The following is a 22,835-nucleotide window of genomic DNA, read 5'->3' on the forward strand; positions in this document are numbered from 1 at the left end:
GGAGATAGTGAGAGACATAGCGATCAGCAGAGCCAGGAGGTAAGATAGCAATCGCATGAGCAATTATAGCAGTGTCTATGATTTTGAGAAGCGCTGAAAGAGCGGGCGGTGATGCTTGTGCAGAGCAACAGCAGCATTGACGAGCCAGAGGGAGAGAAGCGAAATTCATGCGTTTAAATAACCCGCTCAATATATAATATATATATATGGCAGTGAAGCTCGAGTTGACTGCCTGAACTAGCTCGCAGGTGTCGCTTCATTATTGCCGCCTAGCGGTCAAACATGTAATAACATCCAATCATAACAAAATCAGGACTCTTTTCACTTCTGCTGGTATGGAAATGTTTATGGCTGTCTTTTACGATCCTTGATTTCATGGTGACATGGGACAGTCAGATGCTGGTGGTTATCTTTGACACATAGCTCTTGTCCTTCTAACCGGAAATTGGGTGAAGGGATATTTAATCCACAGATAGGCTTTTGTTTGGAAGTCACAGTTTATAATATAAGAGGTGATTTTGTCATGAGGTTGAGAGGGGAGAGAAGGGGGAAAGGGAAGCAGACCCTCGTGATAAAAGACCAGAAAGGGTTCAAGAGGAGGGTGAGTTCACGCAGACCCACAGCCAGGCCTCCTGCTAGTAAAACAGCATGTACGGGTCCCTACACTGGGTTGGCATCATAGACTGGTACGCATACAAAAAAAACGTCATCCCTATGGCACTCAAAACAGTAGCGGTTGGTGACCCATCAACATTCTTACTGCCCCCCCAATCAAGGCAGTCTAGAACTGGGCCTGCTGGAAATGTATTTTACATGTAAACAAACCTGACCCTCTTCTCTGAAGAAGAAATGTCCTGAGGACAGTAAAGCGTATCTCATCTCCACATCATGTAAGATCGAGCCCAACAGAGTGAGGAGGGCATATGTATGTACTCAGTGTTCTTAAACAAATTTATGTTGGCAGAATAAATTAGGTTCAACATCAACATTTTAATAACAAAGCTGATCTGAAAAGTGATCTATTGTTTTCATAATGGATATATTTTACTTTGTTTGCTACTAAAACAGGGAAACCTTCAATGCTGTTTTGTTTCTTTGTAGAATGTGGCTGCAATTATTGATGGAGGCATATTATGCTTTTTCCTTTTTTTTCCTCTCCATCAGTGTTTTATGGCTTTTTGTGCATGAAAAAGATCTTGAATGTTAAAGAGTCTGCACAAACAGAAGCTCCTCTCTCCAACTGAAAACACTGCTCCTGAAATGCCTCGTCTGTAGTCCTGCCCTCATAACATTAAACTATGTCACATTTGCATAGAAATATTCAGGCTGTACCAAGTAGTTCAAGTAATTTTTGGATGTCTATACAGCAATTCTAAAGAAAGATAGTAAATATGTTCGCTTTTGGCTGTTGTTTTGCTCCTGCCCTTGGTGGGCAGTCTGAGAGCAATTGAACAGCACTACACATTTCATTTGTATAACCATAATGACTGACTGATTGACTGACTGACTGACTGACTGACTAAATAAATAAATCCAACATTATTATACTAAACTACTTAAAGTGAAACTCGCGCCAAAATGCAACCAAGGCTTTATTTGGGATTGAATATGAGTCAAACCTTCGGGTGAAAGCATAATTACGACGAAAGAAGCATTTTTAAGATTTACCGTAGGTTTTGGGCACGTTAATTTTGAACGGGAGTGCTAGGGGCATGATACGCTAGCGTCAAAATCGCTATTTTTAGAACGCTAAGAAGGCTCGACACAACATGAAACTTTGCTCGTAGCATCACCAGGGTCTCTACTCATGAACACGAGCATTGAGAACATTGTTTGTGTACGCAAAGTGTATGAAAAAGAAGGTTTTTGAACTACTCACGTTAGCTGCTGCATCTCCGGCCCACGGCCGTCATGGCAGGCAGCAATTTTGACGCTAGCGTGTCATGCCCCTAGCACTCCCGTTCAAAATTAACGTGCCCAAAACCGAAACTACAGTAAATCTTAAAAATGCTTCTTTCGTCATAATTATGCTTTCATCCGAAGGTTTGACTCATATTCAATCCCAAATAAAGCCTCGGTTGCATTTTGGCGAGAGTTTCACTTTAAGTTATTACAAAAATAGAAATGATCTATGTATGTGCTTTCACTTGGCATTCTGCACTCCACTTTTAGATATGTGTAAAAAATGACATTTGATGCGGCTCTAGAAACTAAGACCTTTTTCTATACTCTGCAACTAGATCAAACAAATATATTGTACTCCCCCCCCCCCCCCCTGGGCTGGTTAATATTTGTCGAACAAATTTTCCCAGTATATAAGTATTAGTCCGCCAAAGTCTGAGAAGAAATATTACAAGACAATGAAAATGGGGAAGGTGTCATCATTAAATGCCTGGGGAGAACACTGGCCTTGACACTGATGTAGCAACATCAAACTGTTTGACGAGGGGTTTACATGTCTTCTTTTATTATTTAACCAATTACTTCATGCGTACCACTGACAGATGCCTTCATGAATTTGAAATGGTCTCCTGGCCTCCCTCTGCTACCACTTACTAGGCTTGAATCCCTGAAGCAGGTGAGTGGAGTGCTTGAGCGCGAGAGTCAGCGAAGCGTTTAAAGTGAAAACCACAATAAGAAATTCTCACAAATGCACTTTGATCCAGACAAATAGTTCTCTGCATATACACTTGTTGATTTTATACAATGGGATGCAGTGTAGCTTGGTTCCAGAACTATGAATTAACCTGCACATGTACAAAATGTTGTAAAGCTTTTTTTTTAAGTTATGCATGACTTTTAAAAAAAAAAAAAAAAAAAAAAGAATCTCACATTCTCACTCCAACTGGTAGCTGTCTTTCTTCATTTTTTCTTAATTTGGGTTATGTGCCATTAATACTTGAAACAAAAAGTCGGACACCTACCAACGAGAAATTGGTTTCCTGTTTATTACAATTATAGAAACTAGGATATGTTGGGAGTTTAAAGAAAGTTTGCGCTTATGGCAAATAACAGGGAACCACTGTCCTATCCAAACCCTTATCCTACTATTCTCTGCAGACATGAATAGTCATAGTTTCTCTGTCTTTGCTTGCTAGCTTGGTGTGTACAAAGGCAGACTCAGGATGTTATAGGAATAGGAGCAAAAACCATTAGAAGGGCACCAGTTGATGCAGTTGGGCACCAGCATGCAGTAAAAGGGTACCCTGGAAGGCACTTCATTATGTTTTATCTATGTCATGGGCCTCCACTTTTGTAGTTTTTTTGCATTTTTGCTATGTTTTATTTTTCCATTTCCCTGGGAGTCCAGTCAGGAAACTTGTTCATGCTTTGCTTGTGTCCCATGGAAGTGTGCCTGCCAATATCAATTGGAATAGGGTTAGGCCCAGGGTGGGAATTTCATGGCGGCCACAACCACCGTTGCCCCGTGAAAAAAAATCATTGTACGACCACAGTGGCCTTTGTGCCCCTGGCCCTGTCAGCGTTGTGCACTTGCCTTGAATTATAGCCACCCAGTGCACAGTAGTCACTCACAGTGACTTCAGTGAGTTCGCTGTTCTCGCAGGTGGAGTCTCATCATCACATCGATCTCAAGTGAAAGCTTCTCACACAGCAGCAGCATCTCAAAACGGAAGAACGAAACTTACAGCACACACTGCCTTAAAAGTGGGATCTTCGTCCCTATAAGCACCCGTAAATCTCCCTAATTTTCGGCAGTTAACGACAATTTACAGCCTGCAAACGTCGCGTTCGTCTGTGCCACATACTGACGGAAACGAACGATGACATATGTGGAGCTCCCGGAGGTGCGGACGGCTCTAATTTGCATATGAATAGCAGCAAAACCACGCAGAGGGAGAAAACAGTAACAGTTACTTACACACAATGGCCTCAGTATCATATAAATCTGGACTTGCAGACATAGCTCCGAGCTAATAGGAGGTCATGGCCTTGTTATGAGGCGAGGTTAGTCTGTGAAAACAAAATGCTCGCAGCGATAAACCTCCGTGTCCCTCCGCGGCAGCGAAGCTCCGTCCGTCGGCGACACTCTCCGTGGCTCTCCTAGAATCAGGGGGAGGGGGGTCATGGGGGGGCAACTGCCAAGCAAGGCCCACGTCAATTTCCGACAATTCACGGCAGTTTTTGGTGTTGCCTGCAAATTGCCGCGTGCAGTCACAAACCTGAAATTCCACGTCAATCTACTGTGCTGCATACTGACGAAAAACCCACTTTTCATGCAGTGACAGGTGCGCAAGCGAGCTTAGCTGTTTTTTATATGATACGTAACTGACTTATGTGGTAGGATTTAGTTTGGTAAAGTTGGAAACAGATTCGAACTTCCAGGATCAATAACTCATAAGCGAAATATTGTTAAAACACAAACGATGACTCGTTCCTAGGCCTGTAACGATACACGTGTCGAAACCGAAACCGCGACACACAGTTTTTTTTTCCCCCCCAGTTAGTGCTACCAAACTAAATGTAATTAATATTATTATTATTTTAAGTTAATTTAAGAAAATGTATGCCTAAATTGAAGATACATTTCTTCATCAAGCCTGTGTCATGTGACTAATTACTTTTCCAGTGACAGTCACCTGAGAGGAGTGAAACAACGTGAGGAGAGTGGAGCCGAGGAGAGGAGGAAACATGGCTACTAGTAAGCCTCAAATCGAAATTGCAGACCCTCCAAGGTCATTTAGGTCGGCAGTATGGGAGCACTTCGGCTACCCGGTGGAAAACAGAGATGGCAATCACGTTGTCGACAAGACGCACACTATCTGCCGTAAGTGTTTCAAAAAACTTCCCCAAGTGACGGGCAACACATCGAACATGTTGATGCACATACAAAGACACCATCCCGAAATTACTTTAAGTGGGGCACGGAAGAAAACACCACAGGGACAGTCCACTCTGCCAAATTTGTTTCAAATGAAGTTGCCGGCCAACTCTGACCGGGTTAAAAAAATTACGAGAGGCATTGGAGTTTTCATGTCGCTGGGCATGAGCCCATTTGCAGTGGTCGAGAATGAGGGGTTTAGGCATATGATTAATGTGCTCGAGCCACGCTACACACTGCCAAGCCGGGCACATTTATCCCAAAATGTGCTACCTAAACTCTTCGATGAAGCAAAGGGCAATGTTGTGAAAGAGTTAAGTGCTGCTGAATACATCGCAATCACCACTGATGGATGGACGTCCCGTGCTATGCAAAGCTACATGACGATAACTGCACACTTTATCACGGAGAATTGACAAATTGCGAACCCCGTCCTCCAAACATGCACAGTGTACGAGAGCCACACAGCCGAGCATTTGGCAGAAATACTGGAAACGGCCGTGGCAGAGTGAAAAATCAGCAAGTCAAACGTCCCCAGTCCTGTGACAACTGACAATGCTAAAAACATCACTAATGCTGTGGAAGCGGCCGGATTTAAACCGCATGTGCGATGCTTTGCACACACTGTTAACCTGGCTGCACAGAAAGGGCTGGGCGTGCAGCAGGTGTCGCAGCTCCTTGGCAGAGTGAGAAAGGTAGTCACTTTTTTCCACCGCAGCACAACAGCCGCAGAAGTGTTGAAGGAAAAACAGGAGCTGCTCCAGCTGCCCTCACACAAGCTGATTCAAGATGTGGTTACCAGGTGGAACTCGTCCCATGACATGGAGCTACCTGGAGCAGCAGGCTGCTCTTATTTCTGCATTAACTGACAAGTGTGTTAAGAAGAACCTGAAAGATCTCGTCACCCTTTCCAATGATGACATGAAACTAGCTGAGTCAGTGATCCAGGTTCTTAAACCTCTGAAAACTGTGACGACCATCATGAGCACTGATCAGATTCCAACTGTTTCAATGATCATCCCACTGAAACACAGAATCCTGGCCTTCATGAAGCACGGAGACTCTCAGTGCGTTTACATGCACAGCTTAGTCAGATTACAGCCATAGTTCGACTGTGCTACTCAATCAGACAACTGCAATTATCCGAGTATACATGACGGTGAGAAAATCGGATCATTGTCCGCAGCATGTCATACCCCGTCATGCTTGGTGGCGCTGTACCCATTTCAACTAGTGGTAAAAAAAACGTCCGACTGACCTTTTTATGTCACCAGCTGCCTCGGCATTCAAGAAAGATGGCGTACGAAGAGCGAGACGAAGCTACGTCTTTGTACATTTCGTATATGGTGTACATGTTAATTACACAAACTTGCCGTAATCACCGCAGTGATTCTTGCGGTGATTACGGCGGAAAGGCGACGCCGCTGCCGTCCGTCTACTTCCGGCTCACGGCCCCAGGGAAAAATCTTGCGCCTGCGCAGAACGCAAAATCCGATCCGCTGGAACGTATACATGCAGGAGTAATGCGACTATCAATCGAATAATCTGGGTGCTTTAATTCGACTATGAGAAATCCAATCCGGTCTGATTTTAGTCTGACTAAGGTATATACGTGCATCTTAAAGATCCCATCATAGTCAGACTAACATAGTAATTCGGTTTTCTTGAGTGTCATGTAAATGCACTGTCTGACTCAGCAGCAGTGAAAGAGGTCAAAACTGCCATTTCACGTGACTTCAAGGACAGGTACCCTGATACAGATCACACACTGATCCAGTTTCTCCATCTGAGCACTGCACTGGACCCCCTCTTCAAATCCATGCCTTTCCTGGATGAGAGCACCAGCAGTGACGCAATCTTCAAGACTCTGACTGGGAGTACTCTGGAAGACTCAGAGACTGTTCAGGTAAGTCTATTTGATAGTTTTAAGTGCGGTGTTAATCAGTTATGATATTCTGTTTTTACATTCAGCATTAAAAAGAGTCAGAAAATAATGCTTAACCCTCATACCTGATACGTACCACCTAAAATGTTAAAATTGGCACATCAAGTGTTCACATTTGCATTTAAGGGATTTTTTTTAATGAATAATTGAATAATTGGTAGTTATGAATCTCAAGTGTAAAACTGGAGAAAGTGCACCCCCTTCAGATATTAGGGTTAACTGTAAACCAGTTTCACTCATGTTATTTTCCTGGATTTCATATTTCTAAACTTGATTGTAATGAATTTAATCTAACTGTGGCAAGGAGGAGGTGAAAAGAAAGGAAAAATACTAAAAGCTCAACAACGCCACCCTGGGAATTTCACCCAGAGAATTATTTTCTTACGCAAGGCACACAGGTTCGTAGTTACTTAAAGGCGAGAGACGTGGTTCAAAGTTTTAAAATGCATTTTATTTTAATATATTCTTAAAAATCAATTAACTCATTCACACAAAAGACAAACCTAATCAGGGCTGAGGCCGAAGTGGATGGACGAAGGCTAGTGCAGGGGAGGAATCCACCAAAATAAAGAAACAAACTTAAGTCACCGGGCACACGTGGCAGACACACTCTCAGTGAAGAAAAACCCACTCCAAGGGACACAGCAAGACAAGACAAGGGAGGATGCCACCACCAGGTCACCAGCAACGCCACCACCGGCCTACAGCAACTGAAAAGGGAGGAAACAACAAATTAGTGGGGTTGCACACACACACACAAAATGAAAGAAAACCTAACAAAACCATAACAGACAGACCCCTTCCCTAAAATCACAATATATCACTTAACTGCTGATATAACCAAAAAAAGAAAGAAAACAAAACTCAGTTACCAAATTCAATTAACGAGATTTACAAAATAGATTTACATAAACAGAATCCAAAATGAACTCAAACACACACTCAAAAATAATGAAACAGGATCCACACATTGATACACTCATTCACATAAGGGGCACCAGTCCCCAGTAAAACAGATAGTCGGGCCCAGCAGCGTGCGGCCGACCAACTGTCCTGTACAAGCCGACACTTCCGATGACCGCAGGACAACACCGTACGGCATGCAGCAGCAGCAAATATGAACGAGATGAACGTAGTAAACAACGCTCAAAGCAGCAGCGGCCCAGGGAGGTGGCTACAGTAACACCTTTTTAGTAGCACAGACACTCACACACTCATGAGAGGAGGGAGGGAGAAAGGACTCCAGGCAGCCGCCAGCATTTACCACCGCCAAACAATCACAGCGGCGCACACGGACAGGAAGCACACAGCAGCACACGATCGCCCTGTCGGGCACACAACCGCCGACCCGGAAATGATGAGAGGACGAACCGGTGGACAGACTACCGCTTTTATACTGGCCCACCCCAATGCATAGCGGAAACCATAGTAACCAAATGTAAACAAAGGGCAAGAGGGGAAACAAGACAAAATGCTTATCCTGCTACAATCTACCCCCTCCTTTTGTATCGTCGCCCCGACGATGAACTAAAACCACAACTAGCTCCAGGGCCTAAAAAGAGCAGTGACAGCCTGTGATACAGAACCCTGAGAGGTTGCAGCCCCCAACGCAAATTCCCCCACTGGCCTTGGGACACGATGGACATTGGAATGCTGACCAGCAGTTGATCGTGCTGATCTCCGTGGTGCCGTAATGCTGGTGTCAGAGGAGCTGGTGTATGGAATAACCAGGGAGGTGGATGGCTGAGCAGGGGCTATGACCAAAGGCCTGGAAGGACCTGGTGCAGTGGGGACCAGGTCAGCTGAATGGGGTGACACCTGAGAGGTGGCTTGAGTCTCTGCTACGGCTCTGGTAGCTGGCAAGATGGGCACAGAAGCAGTTTCAGGGACCAGAAACAGCAGGTCATCATCACCACAGGAAAACTCATCAGAGACTGGCGTATTCAGGAGAGGTGGATTACTGGCAGCAGCACAACCAGGTGACTCTACTCCAATCACAGCCTTTAACAGAGTACGGTGAACGTGCTTGACTTTAGATTGATCATCCCTTGGGGCGATAGAATACACAGCTCCCCCTTCCTTAGGTGCTTTGATGACCCGGTACACTGTGGGGCCCCATAGGTCTTGCAGCTTGTGCCGCCTCCTGGCACTGAAATCACGCAGCAAAACCAACTGACCTTGCTTCAGGGGTTCACCTCGAATGTGTTGATCATGAGCTTTCTTTCTGCGTGCTGCAGCAGTCTTCAGTCGTTCCTGTGCACCATTGAAAGCCATCTGTAATCGGGCCTGATGCTCCTGAATCCATTCATGAACCTCTCCACTCACAGGGTCTGGAACTCTACCCAACAAGAAGTCAATGGGGAGTCTGGGCTCCTGCCCAAACATTAAGAAAAAGGGAGACTCACCGGTTGCCTGATGGGGGGTAGTATTATAACAATAAAGGACCTGAGGGAGGCAGGTGGTCCAGTCTCTTTTTCGGGATGGAGGCAGTGTGCGCAGTAGGTTGTGGAGGGTTCGGTTGAAGCGCTCACACTGGCCATTGCCGGCTGGGTGGTATGGGGTGGTGCGAGACTTCTGAATGCCATACAGACTGCAAAGCTGCTGGATGAGGGTGCTCTCGAAGTTACGTCCCTGATCAGAGTGTATCCTGGCTGGGACCCCAAACTTTGAGAACCACTCTACCACCAAAACCTGGGCCACAGTACTGGCATGCTGATCACGGGTGGGGACGGCAAGCGTGTATTTGCTAAAGACATCTGTCATCACCAACACATTTTCTGTACCATTTTTAGCAGGATCCAACAGGGTGTAGTCAATGGCCAGAATCTCATTTGGCCTGGATGCCAACAAATGTCCCATGGGGTTCCGTGCAGTGGGTTGGCTGTCCTTTGCAAACTGACACCGCTCACACGCCTGGCACCATGTTTCAACCTCTGTGGACATACCTGGCCAATAGCATCTGGATCGTAAAAGAGCTAGGGTCCGTTCCACCCCCTGATGGCCATGCTCTTGGTGGACCTGAGTTAACACCTCCCTGATTAGAACAGCAGGCAGGAGTAGCTGGAACATCGGCTCAGCACCATCAGGGCGGAAGATCTGCCGATACAGGATCCCATCCCTCTCCACGAACCGGCTCCATTGACGCAGCAGGATGAGCCCAGGTGAGGAAAGTTGCTGCCGCTCTTCATAGCTGGGACGCCGCCCCTGGTCCCAGTACCTCCGGACTTCCTGGATGACTGGGTCAGCATGTTGAAGGGCACAGATGTCTGAAGATGTTTTCTGAGGCAAAACCATCACAGTTGCTTGATTTACTACCGTCTTTTCCATGTTCAGGGCCTGCTGGAGGGGCTTGGGAAGCGAGGTGCCAGGCAGCATGGCTTCGAAGTCTGATGGGCCAGGTGAGTGCTGACGGGACAAAGCATCTGCATTTCTGTTGCTTCGGCCAGATCGAAATTTTAGCTCGAAGTCAAACGAAGCCAGTTGGGCTGCCCAGCGCTGTTCTGCAGCACCGAGCTTTGCAGAGGATAAGTGACTGAGTGGATTATTGTCTGTGTAAACAATGCAACGGTGGCCCAACAGATACTCTCGAAATTTCTCACTCATTGCCCACTTAAGGGCCAGGAACTCCAATTTCATTGAACTATAGTTTGACATATTACGCTCTGTGGGCCTCAGTCCACGACTAGCATAAGCTATGGGTCTCAGTTTGCCTTCTTGCTCCTGGGAGAGCACTGCTCCCAGCCCACCATGACTGGCATCGACCTCGAGTACGAAGGGCAGAGAAAAGTCTGCGTAGGCGAGCACTGGGGTATTAGTTAGCTTTGTCCTCAGTGCCTCAAAACTCTGTCGGCACTCCTCGTTCCAGTTCTCGATGGCAATCTGCGTGGACCTCCGCTTGGTCCTAGTACTTCCCAGCTCAGCTACCAGTCGGTGAAGGGGAGCTGCCAGCTTTGCAAAGCCCTCCACGAAACGGCGGTAATAGCTTGCAAAACCCAGGAAAGACCGGAGCTCAGAGACAGTCTTGGGAGGTGGCCATTTTGCCACAGCGTCTATCTTGGATGGATCTGTGGAGACACCATTAGCAGAGATTACGTGGCCCAGATAACGCACCTCCGGCTGGAAAAAGGCGCATTTGGAGAGCTTTGCCTTCAGTCCCTCCTGCTGAAGCCGACCCAATACCGCTTCGAGTCGCTGCAAATGCTGCTGTACAGTGGAAGAGAACACGACAATGTCATCCAAGTAAAGAAGCAATGACTGACCCTGTTGATGACCAAAGATTCTCTGCATTAATCTTTGAAAGGTGCTGGGTGCGTTACAAAGTCCGAATGGCATACGATTCCATTCGAACAGACCAAATGGAGTACAGAATGCAGTCTTGGGTCGATCCTTCTCAGCAACTGGGACCTGGTTGTACCCACTGGCCAGGTCCAGGGTGGAGAACCAGCGCGCACCTGTCAAAGCATCCAATGACTCCTCGATGCGTGGCAGCGGAAACGCATCCTTCCTGGTCTTATTATTGAGCTGCCGGTAATCAACGCACATGCGCAGACTCCCATCCTTCTTCTTAACTAGCACAATGGGGGAAGCGTAGGGGCTGCTACTTTCTCTGATCACCTGTGCTGCAAGAAGCTGATTAATGTGCTCTTTTACGGCCTCATAATCGGAGGGAGGGACACGTCTATAGCGTTGTTTGACAGGGGTCTCATCTACAAGAGGGATGTCATGAGAGATCAGATTGGTGCAACCTAAATCACTGTCATGGGCAGAGAAAACAGATATATAATTCCTCAGGAGGGCCCTCACCTGACCCTGCTCTTCTGAGGACAACGACGACAGATCTAAACCCTCCATCTGGTCCTGTACTGTAGGTAGAGCAGTCTGAGATGCTACAGTGGCTACTGTGGATGGAACCTCTGTGACTCCTGTAGGCAAGCTCACTACATTCACCTGTTCCAGAGTGCCAACAACTGTACGTGGGTATAACAGAACCTCGATGGAACCAACATTGACAATGGGTATGTATGCTGTACCCCTAACCACCCTCACCAAAGATGGAGAAGCCAGCAGGCCAGCAGGTAAACCACAGTCCAGGGGTTCAAACAACACAGTAGTATCAGAACACTGCTCTGAGCATGTGACTGCTACCATTTTAATTACACCACCTGGAATGCGGTGTGCACGGTTACCTCTGACCTTTACCTTTACCATCAGCTCTGGAGGGATCTGCGTGGTCACTTGGTGGCACTTCTGTAACGCCTGTGTGATGGGTCGAGGGGCCTGAGTGACAAAAGACAGCTCAAACAGTGCTAAACCATGCTGCACGAAAAGCTCTTGGTAGCATTTCCGGATCACATTCATTCCCATCACACCAGGGACCTGAAGGGAAACATCACCAGGAGGATCCCTCACTACCAAGATACCACACTGCGAGATCAACTTGCCACACAACTCAACATTTAACTCCAGATAACCAAGGAAAGGAATATCCAACCCATTAGCTGCCCTAAGCTGCAACCAGTTACATGATTTAAGGCGCTCTTGACCCCATGGTTCAAAATGCTGGCGAAAAAAGCTCTCTGTAACAGTGGAAACCATAGAACCAGTATCAATTAGACATGGCACCTTAACTCCCCCCATGTTAACCTCTAAATGGGGACAAGACGAAACCAGTTTTGACACAGCCAATTCACCTTGCACTGCATTTGAGCCAGTAGAGACCCCACCCAAACTGTGGCTCTGAAGTTTGGTGGGTGCTAGTTTTCCGGAGCTGGGACGGATTCTGGCTGCCTAGCTGAGGGCCGGGAGGCTTGCGAGGAGAACTGAGAGCGAGAGGGAGCACGCACACCATCACATTCCCTAGCAAAATGGCCAGGTCGCTGACAGCGTCTACATATTACAGGCCCATGCTGCTTTGAAAGACTATGTTGAAGAGGACGCTGTATCAGAGCAATGGTTTGAGTTAACTGGTTCAGCTGTTCTTGCTGCTGTCTCAACATTTCCTTCATTTCACTCATTTCAGATGACGGAGGAACACAAGCAACTGGGTGAGCACCCTGAACTCCATACTGAATACCACTAATGGAGGGGACAGAGTTACTGCGGCCTCTCACAACACTTGATAGACCCTCGCGTTCCCACCTAATTGCCTCCCCCCTGACATCAAGCAATGTAGCTGTGGGCTGTCTACGCACAAACTGTTTAAGCTCTCGTCGTAAGGTGTTATCTCCAACCTGCTCAACAAACTGATCCCGCAACAAAACCTCAGCATTAGGCATTCTGGTCGGTGCACGCTGCTTAACCCTTTCCATGAGACTCATCAAGGCGAGGGAGAATTCCAGCAACGTTTCTCCCTCATGTTGCTTTCTGGAGAAGAAAGCCTCTTGTAAGGCTACATAGGATTCAGAGCAGCCATAGAGTTCCTGAAGTATAGCAATTATCCTAGCTGGATCCCCACGCTCTACACTGGGGCGGTATTTAACCTCCTCACGTGCTTCCCCCTCTAGATGATCAAAGAGAAAGAAAGCCTGATCAGCTTGGGATAAATGACGGGCCCTCATACATGCCTGCACTTCCTCAACCCATTCAACCAGCGCTATCCCTGATCTTCCTCTGAACATAGGACACTTCCTGTCACGAGGCACAAACACCAACCTCTCTGCTACAGGGATACTGGCAATAGGGACCGCTGATGAGGTTGAAGGTATGGCACTAGGGGCGGGTCCAGCACGGGCCTGCTCTTGACGTAGCTTCTCATTGTCCGCTTTCAACTGTGCAACCAGGTCTCGCAGCTCTTGCAATTCCTCCTCCATGAGTGCAGATTTGAATAAAGAACCGCTGCTGCTTTGTATAAATCAAAAGAAAAAAACAATGAAACACACGTCTCTGCCTTTTACTACAGTAACCATCCTGCCGACAACGCCAAGTTTGTGGCAAGGAGGAGGTGAAAAGAAAGGAAAAATACTAAAAGCTCAACAACGCCACCCTGGGAATTTCACCCAGAGAATTATTTTCTTACGCAAGGCACACAGGTTTGTAGTTACTTAAAGGCGAGAGACGTGGTTCAAAGTTTTAAAATGCATTTTATTTTAATATATTCTTAAAAATCAATTAACTCATTCACACAAAAGACAAACCTAATCAGGGCTGAGGCCGAAGTGGATGGACGAAGGCTAGTGCAGGGGAGGAATCCACCAAAATAAAGAAACAAACTTAAGTCACCGGGCACACGTGGCAGACACACTCTCAGTGAAGAAAAACCCACTCCAAGGGACACAGCAAGACAAGACAAGGGAGGATGCCACCACCAGGTCACCAGCAACGCCACCACCGGCCTACAGCAACTAAAAAGGGAGGAAACAACAAATTAGTGGGGTTGCACACACACACACAAAATGAAAGAAAACCTAACAAAACCATAACAGACAGACCCCTTCCCTAAAATCACAATATATCACTTAACTGCTGATATAACCAAAAAAAGAAAGAAAACAAAACTCAGTTACCAAATTCAATTAACGAGATTTACAAAATAGATTTACATAAACAGAATCCAAAATGAACTCAAACACACACTCAAAAATAATGAAACAGGATCCACACATTGATACACTCATTCACATAAGGGGCACCAGTCCCCAGTAAAACAGATAGTCGGGCCCAGCAGCGTGCGGCCGACCAACTGTCCTGTACAAGCCGACACTTCCGATGACCGCAGGACAACACCGTACGGCATGCAGCAGCAGCAAATATGAACGAGATGAACGTAGTAAACAACGCTCAAAGCAGCAGCGGCCCAGGGAGGTGGCTACAGTAACACCTTTTTAGTAGCACAGACACTCACACACTCATGAGAGGAGGGAGGGAGAAAGGACTCCAGGCAGCCGCCAGCATTTACCACCGCCAAACAATCACAGCGGCGCACACGGACAGGAAGCACACAGCAGCACACGATCGCCCTGTCGGGCACACAACCGCCGACCCGGAAATGATGAGAGGACGAACCGGTGGACAGACTACCGCTTTTATACTGGCCCACCCCAATGCATAGCGGAAACCATAGTAACCAAATGTAAACAAAGGGCAAGAGGGGAAACAAGACAAAATGCTTATCCTGCTACATAACAATATGTTGCAATTGTGTTATGTGTTTTGTCTGTTAGGCTCAGACATCCAGGGAGGAGACAGAGGAGCATACAGAGGTGGCTTCCAGCAGCAGTGACGGTCCTCCTTCACCCAAAAGAGCACCAATGAGTGAACTGTTTGGAGAGTTATTTCCAGTGGACCAGGCATCATCATCCAAGCCTTTGTCTCAAGTGGTGGATGAGGTACAGCATTACAGAGCAGTGCAGAGCTTCTCAGTGGAGGCAAATCCACTTGACTGGTGGAAGGACAACCAGAAGCAGTTTCCCCGTTTAGCTAAATTGGCTAAAAGGTACCTTGGAATCCCAGCCACATCTGTTCCCAGTGAGAGAGTTGTATTATTTCTGTGTTACTGACAGTAAGTTGTCTAAATAAACAGAACGAGTCCGGTTGGTCTCACTGGGGCGTTGTCTGCCTCCATCTTTTATTGCCCGTATTCCTACTCTCCCACACCTGGCGCATCTTGCTTACGTCATCACAATGCACAGTGATTACAACCGATATACTCAGAATACTACATCCCCTTTCTTTTAAAATAAAATTACGGTGGATGCACGCAGCTTTAGTGACCAACAACATTATAACAATATTATTCAACCGTTTCAACTTAGTACAATTACTTTGAGGAAATCACTCCTCTCAATGTGTATAGGTAGGATATAACTGAAACGGAACGTACCAGTATTAAGTTCAAAGTTCTCTTTTTTTTTCACATTGCTGTAAACATTAGCAATAACACATCATATTTGCACTGTTAACTCTGTCATTCCTTAGCTGTATCATCAAACTGAACACTCAACATCAAAACATGATACACTTCCGCATTTCAACATTTATTTTATTTTTTTTAACAGGTCCAGTCTGTCTCTTGGTTTCACTGTGCGACCTGATCTAGTGGTAGTAATGTTCAGGGGTTCTTTGAGGCCTGATAGACCCTCGGTGCCCTGCTGCATAGTCATTGGCTCAGCATTCTCAGGATCAGGGTCACGAGTCGGCGCTTCTCGATCAGTGCTGCTCTCAGACCGTATGAGGTGCCGTTTGTTGCGTCTGAGTACGTGGCCTTCATCTGTGAGGATGCTGTAGGATCTCGGGGTTCCTGCTGAATCGAGGACTGTTGCAGGCTCCCACTTTCCACTTGGCAGCTGGAAACGGATTGTGGCTCCTGCTGGCAGGGCAGGCCGTGTCCTTGCAGTCTTGTCGTAGTATAGCTTCTGCCGTTCCTGACAGATTTCCCTCCTGCTGCAAACTGTGCTGCGACAGACAACCTCTGGTTCGAGTTGTTTGTCAGTGGTTGGGAGGATTGAACGCAGACGCCTGCTCATCAACAGCTGCGCTGGCGATTTCAGTCCATCGACCGGGGTGTTTCTATATTCCAATAGACTCAGGTAGGGGTCTGTCCTCTGTGCGTGTGCTTTATCCATAAGGGCTTTAGCTGTTTGAACAGTCCTTTCAGCTAACCCATTGCTCTGTGGGTACAGTGGGCTACTTGTGATATGCTCAAAGTCCCATGCACGAGCAAAGTCCTTGAACTCCTGTGAGCTATAGCAGGGTCCATTGTCGCTGATTAGTGTCTGTGGTACTCCAAACCTGGCAAACATGGCTTTGAGTTTTTGGATCACCGTGTTGGATGTAAGGCTGGGGATTTTTTCTACCTCAAAATATCTGCTGTAGTAGTCGGCAGCAGCGATGTAGTCTGTGTTGTTCCACATGAACAGATCTGTGGCGATCACTTGCCAAGGTCGCTCCGGAATAGGGTGTGATATCATCGGCTCCTTTTGGAAAGAGTTGCGTCGCTTCAGGCAGATGTTGCAGGATTCTACCAACGCCTCTATTTGTTTTCCCATTCCAGGCCAGAAGAGTACGTCTCTTGCTCGCTGCTTGCACTTTTCGATCCCCAGGTGTCCTGTGTGAATGCGTGAAAGCATTTCCGCTCTGAGTGAGTGGGGCACGATGATTTTTTCTCCTTTTAGCAGAATGCCTGATATCTCGTCCCTGTGATTCCAATATGCAGAAATTGCAGGTGGACATTTCTTGTGCGACTCAGGCCACCCTGAAGTGATGATCCGCCTCAACATTGAGAGCTGTTCGTCTTGCCCTGTGGCGGCTCTGATCTCTGCCAGTTTGTTGTCACTTACAGGTGCATTCCTGACCACAGTGTGTATTTGCCAGTCCATACCTTCACTCAGTGAGCTCTCACTGCACTCAATGGGTTTTCTGGAAAGTGTGTCCGCAACTGGTATTTGTTTACCAGGCTTATGTATGATGGTGATGTCATACCACTGTAGTTGCAGTATCATTCGTTGCATTCGCGGGGGAGCCGCTGCCAGAGGTTTTCGCATGATTGACTCCAGCGGTTTGTGGTCTGACTCGACAACCACCTGTGGACCATATAGGTACTGATGAAATCGTTTGCATCCAAACAACACTGCATACAGCTCTTTTTCTATCTGAGCATAGTTTTCTTCAGTCTCAGTTAGAGCTTTGGATGCGTATGCGACTGGTTTCTCTTCTTGGAGTAGCACGGCTCCTAATCCACATTTGGATGCGTCGACTTGCAGCTTAACATCCTTTGTGTGGTCGAAGTATGTGAGTACAGGGCCAGGTTCCTGTGTCAGCAGGTCTTTCACTTGTTGAAGAGCAATGTCATGATTTGAGTCCCACACAAACTCATTGTTTTCTTTCAATAACTGTCTGAGGGAAGCCGTTGCCTCGGAGAGTCTGGGGGCAAACCTGGAGAGGTAGGTGACCATGCCCAGTATGGTCTCCAGCTCTGCTTTGCTGCGTGGGGGAGCCATTTCTCTGATCGCCTTGACTTTGTTAGGATCAGGCCGGATGCCTTCTCGTGTCAGTCTGTGACCAAAATAGCTCACCTCAGTCACACATATGATGCTCTTTTCCTCGTTGAGCTTTATCCCTCTCTCTCTAGTCCTCTCCAACATGGCACGCAGGTTTGCGTCGTGCTCCTCCTTGGTGTGGCCATACACCAGGATGTCGTCCACTATGGCTGCGACGCCCTGAAGCCCTTCGTAAGCCTCATCCACCCTTCTCTGAAATTCATCCTGTGCAGAAATTATTCCGAATGGGAGTCGCATGAACCTGTATCTGCCGTAGATGGTGTTGAAGGTGGTCAGCATGGTTGATTTATGGCTTAGCTTGATTGTCCAGTAGCCGGATCTGGCATCTAGCACACTGAAATATTGTGCTCCAGCTAGTTTCGGTGTGATGTCATCTAGAGTGGGGAGTGGATAGTGTGGTCTCTGTATGGCTTTATTTAGGGGGCGAGGGTCAAGACACACCCTAAGCCTTCCAGTTTTAGGCTTTTCAACTGCCACTAAAGCGTTTACCCACTCAGTCGGTTCTATCACTTTTCGAATAATGTCCATTTTCTCCATTTCGTCCAGTTCATCCTTGAGTCTGCTGCGGAGAGCGTATGGGATGCGGCGAGGCAGGCACACTACTGGTGTAGCTGAAGGCTTGAGGTGAAGGACACATTCTCCAGGAAATAGTCCAATGCCCTTGAACACATCGGCAAACTCTGCTGTGATGCTTGTGTGTGTTGCATCGAACAAATCAATGATTGGATGTGTCAGAGTTTTCTTCAGTTAAACAAAGATAAGACTGAAATAATTGTTTTTGGATCCAAGGAAGAACGACTTAAAGTCTCTGCTCAGCTTCCGTCTGTAATGTTGAAAACTACAGACCAAGTCAGAAACCTTGGTGTGACTATGGACTCAGACATGAATTTCAGCAGCCATATTAAGACAGTTACAAAGTCAGCCTACTATCACCTTAAGAATATATCCAGGATAAGAGGGCTTATGTCTCGGCAGGATTTGGAGAAACTTGTTCACGCATTTATCTTCAGCAGACTCGACTACTGTAATGGTGTCCTTACAGGACTCCCTAAAAACTCCATCAGACAGCTGCAGCTGATTCAGAACACTGCTGCTCGAGTCCTAACAAGAACCAAAAAAGTAGATCACATCACTCCAGTTCTTAGATCTTTACACTGGCTTCCTGTCTATCAAAGAATAGATTTCAAAGTCCTGTTGTTGTTTTATAAAGCATTGAATGGTTTCGGGCCAAAATACATTTCTGATCTGCTGCCGCGTTATGAACCATCCAGACCTCTGAGATCGTCAGGTACCGGTCTGCTTTCAGTCCCCAGAGTCAGAAGTAAACATGGAGAAGCAGCTTTCAGTTACTATGCGCCACATATTTGGAACAAACTCCCTGAAAATTGCAGGTCTGCTCCAACACTCACCTCTTTTAAATCAAGACTTAAAACATTTCTTTTTGCCACTGCTTTTCACTGAAGCAATTCAAGTCTTTGAACTGCATTATTACTCTGAGTTTTTTTTATTTTTTTATAATGCAATTTTTAATGTCTTTTAAATGAAATGTTTATGTCTTTTAATGTAATTTGTGTGTGCCTGTAGAGCACTTTGAGTTGCCTTGTGTCTGAATTGTGCTATACAAATAAACTTGCCTTGCCTTGCCTTGTTCCTGGCTCTACTTCAACTGTGTGTACCAGTTTAACTATGTTTAGGTCTAGACACGCTCTCAGACCCAAAACATGGGGGGCATTCTTAACATGCACTATGTCAAAATCCAACATAGCTGTTTCATTTTTGTATTTGCATGTTAGCTTACAAGCTCCTTTAACTTTCAGCCTCTGTCCTCCATATCCTGAGATGTGACTGTTAGGTGGGCCTAGCCTTACATTTCCAAATGTTTCGTAGAACGTGTCTACTGGTATTACGTTAGCTTGGGCACCTGTGTCAGCTTTGAACATTAATTTGTGCCTCGCTTTGCCTAACTCTATTTCTGCAAATGCCTGTTCTCTGGCTGTGTTTGCATGTAGTTTCGTTATAGTGTCAATGTATATCTCAGGTGATGTCTGCTCTGTGCAGTCTGAGACAGCATGCACTTTCTTGGACTTAAATTTTCCCTGCCTCTGTGGTGCTTGTGTCCTACAAACCAAAAATGGTTAAATTTCTTGCATTTGTTGCACTGACGTCCTTTTGCCGGACAGTCCTCTGTGCGGCTGTGCTCTCGCCCGCATGCACCACACACTCTGCTCCTGACAGTATTATCACTGTCTGTCCCGATGGTCGTTTTTCGTCCCTGGCGTGCTTGCTCCGTCTTGGCTGTCCTCCTGATAACTGCATGGACGGACGGATTAGCCGTGTTAGCAACAGGGCTAATCATTGTCTTTAGCTGCTGCTGCGACAGCTCGTGTGAATGAGCAATGTCGATAGCTTTCTCCAGCGTGAGGTCTGGACCCTGGCAAAGTAGCTTTTCACGCACTCTTGGTGAGTTTATGGCGAAGACAATGCGGTCCCTAATCATCTCATCGCTACTGGGGTAATTGCAGTCTTTCACCAGTAGCCTTAGCTCAGTTACGAACTGGTCAAAACTCTCATTTTCCCTTTGTTTTTTCTCGTGAAACTTATAACGTGCAAAAATTGGGTTTGCGGTTGGCGTCACATAGGCTTCAAACCTGTCGTAGTACGTCTTCAGCAGTTTCCTTTCATCTGGTGTAAGAGTCCATGTGTTAAATACGTCGCGGCCCTTCTCGCCGATCCAAAGTAGCAAGTAGCTGCACTTCTCTACCTCCTCTTTAGCGTGTAGGGGACCGGAGAACATTAGCTCAACATGCTGGCGAAACTTTCTCCAGGTATCGGGAGATTAGATGAATCCCAGTCCATTCGTGGCGTGGGGACACCTGTGTTCTCCATCTTCCGTCAGCAGGTCGATGTGCACAGTTATTATCTGACACCATGTATTATTTCTGTGTTACTGACAGTCAGTTGTCTAAATAAACAGAACGAGTCCGGTTGGTCTCACTGGGGCGTTGTCTGCCTCCATCTTTTATTGCCCGTATTCCTACTCTCCCACACCTGGCGCATCTTGCTTACGTCATCACAATGCACAGTGATTACAACCGATATACTCAGAATACTACAAGAGTGTTTTCTACTGCAGGGGACATAGTCACGTCACAGAGAGCAAGCCTCTCACCAGACAATGTGGACATGATGGTGTTTCTAAAGAAGAATTTGCAACTGTCTTGAATCAGCTCTGCAATGCAACAAGTTTGGCTCTCTTAAAAAAGAGTTGTTAATTTGTTCACTTACTTTGAGGTTTGTGGTTAATGTTTACATATTTTTGGTTTATGGCACAGCCGGCAAGTTTGTTTCCTAAACTTATATAGTCTCCACAATGGAGTTAAAGCTAGGGTCTGTAATGTTGTTCAGAAACACATTTTGTTATACTGGGTGAAATGATCCTGCTATCCTGAGAGTAGTCAATACATTATGTATTCAGAAAAAGGAACGAAAATAATCGGACCTCTGTGGTAGCTGTAGGACTGAGAAAAAGCTGACCAATCCGTGCCATCCGGCCTGGATAGCACGGATTGGTCAGATGCCTTCATGTCTCGTTCTGTCCCTTCCTCCTCCGCACGTGCACACTGTTGCCGGAAATATTCAGCACACTCCTCTGCAGAAATACGGAGTTGCAGGAAAAGACATTCATTTGGTTACAATGGCAGAGAAAATGCAGCCAGCGTTACTTGTAACAGTTCACCTGCTAAAAAGGCAAAGAAAAAAAAGCCTGAGGCAGAAAAGGCTGTGACGAAAAAGGCTCTGGATAAAGAAAGAAGTCGGACCTAGTCAACATTGGTGCAGCGTTTGAGCGGTGGAGACATCTGGGGCATGTGAAGGGCTTGAAAAGTGATGCAGAGGTTTGTTTTGTTTCAGGGGGATTTGTTATTTTCATGAAATATGTGAGGTTTGCCAAATTGGCTATGTTTGTAGCTCGTATTAGCCCAATGCTAATGTTAGCTTCTTTGTGTGTTGTTTTTAGCCATGAGAATGGCTAATGAGTCGGCCCAATTTCCACTGGATAGGGGTCTGCTGCATTGTGGCTCCGATCCAGTTTTGCTCCGCCTTCCGGCAATCCCCACCGGTTGCGGTTGAGTCCGCCACTGCGCAGTACGGTGGACAGCTGGCCTCACGATGTGTGCTGGTGTCAACACGGAGTGTTTTATTTTGAAAAGTAACCGGATGTAGTTTGTTATTTTGGCGCTTGACTTCCTGTCTGCTCCGTGCTAAATTCAGCTGAATTGCTGCGTCTTGCTCCGGCATCTCCTTCTCCCTGCTGAGTCCCACTGCCAGATGCGCGTTCAAGTTTGCGTGGCTTTGGACGGAGCACTGACGGGATGGGGAGGCGGGGGTGGAACTTAGAGGAGGTGCCACTTTCAAATCTTGTTAGCTCTCTTGCCAGCTCTCCAGGATTGTAGAACCTAGCTTTAAGTTCTGTTTATTTTTGAACAGTATTTTGTTTGAGAAATATTGTTATTTTGTGGTTTATGGCACAGCCGGCAAGTTTGTTTCTTAAACTTAAATAGTCTCCACAATGGAGTTCTGTTTATTTTTTAACAGTATTTTGTTTGAGAAAAGAGAATAGTTTCTTTGTTTTTAATTTATTGTTATAATTGTTATTGTTATATATTGTTATAATAAATAATCCAGTTTTTCCTACCAAAATCTCTTATTATTTTAACCTTAATAAAATTCGAATCGAATCGAATCGTATATCGAACCGTGGGTCAGAAATCAAGATACGAATCGAATCGTGACTTTGGTGTATCGTTACAGGCCTACTCGTCCCTACCATAGTAAGGTAGACAACGAGCTACAACCGTATTTTCATCAAAACGAGCGGCTGGACATTAACACTGGTCTCTATGGTCAGCCAACTGTGAGATGAGGGCGCAGGGACCGTCTACAAAGTGCAACACCGAAAAGAGATACTACAAAAAATATTCAATAACTTCTCTATTATTCAGTGTTGTAGGAACACAAGCCCTTTGTCCTGTCTCTTAATGAGGTCCTGTCCTGCCAT

At 46.2% G+C, this 22,835-nt stretch overlaps 1 long non-coding RNA gene across 1 annotated transcript; it reads right to left on the minus strand.

The window, feature by feature from the left end:
• Positions 1-7,214: 7,214 nt before the first annotated feature.
• Positions 7,215-8,155, minus strand: LOC115592793 (uncharacterized). The gene is made up of 2 exons (XR_003986221.1): positions 7,972-8,155; positions 7,215-7,495 (listed from the first exon to the last, which is right to left on the minus strand). It is a non-coding gene; the product is annotated as an uncharacterized LOC115592793 (long non-coding RNA).
• Positions 8,156-22,835: the final 14,680 nt, after the last annotated feature.

This window comes from Sparus aurata, chromosome 1 (genome assembly GCF_900880675.1).
Source record: "Sparus aurata chromosome 1, fSpaAur1.1, whole genome shotgun sequence".
In the NCBI taxonomy this organism is placed as follows: Eukaryota; Metazoa; Chordata; class Actinopteri; order Spariformes; family Sparidae; genus Sparus; species Sparus aurata.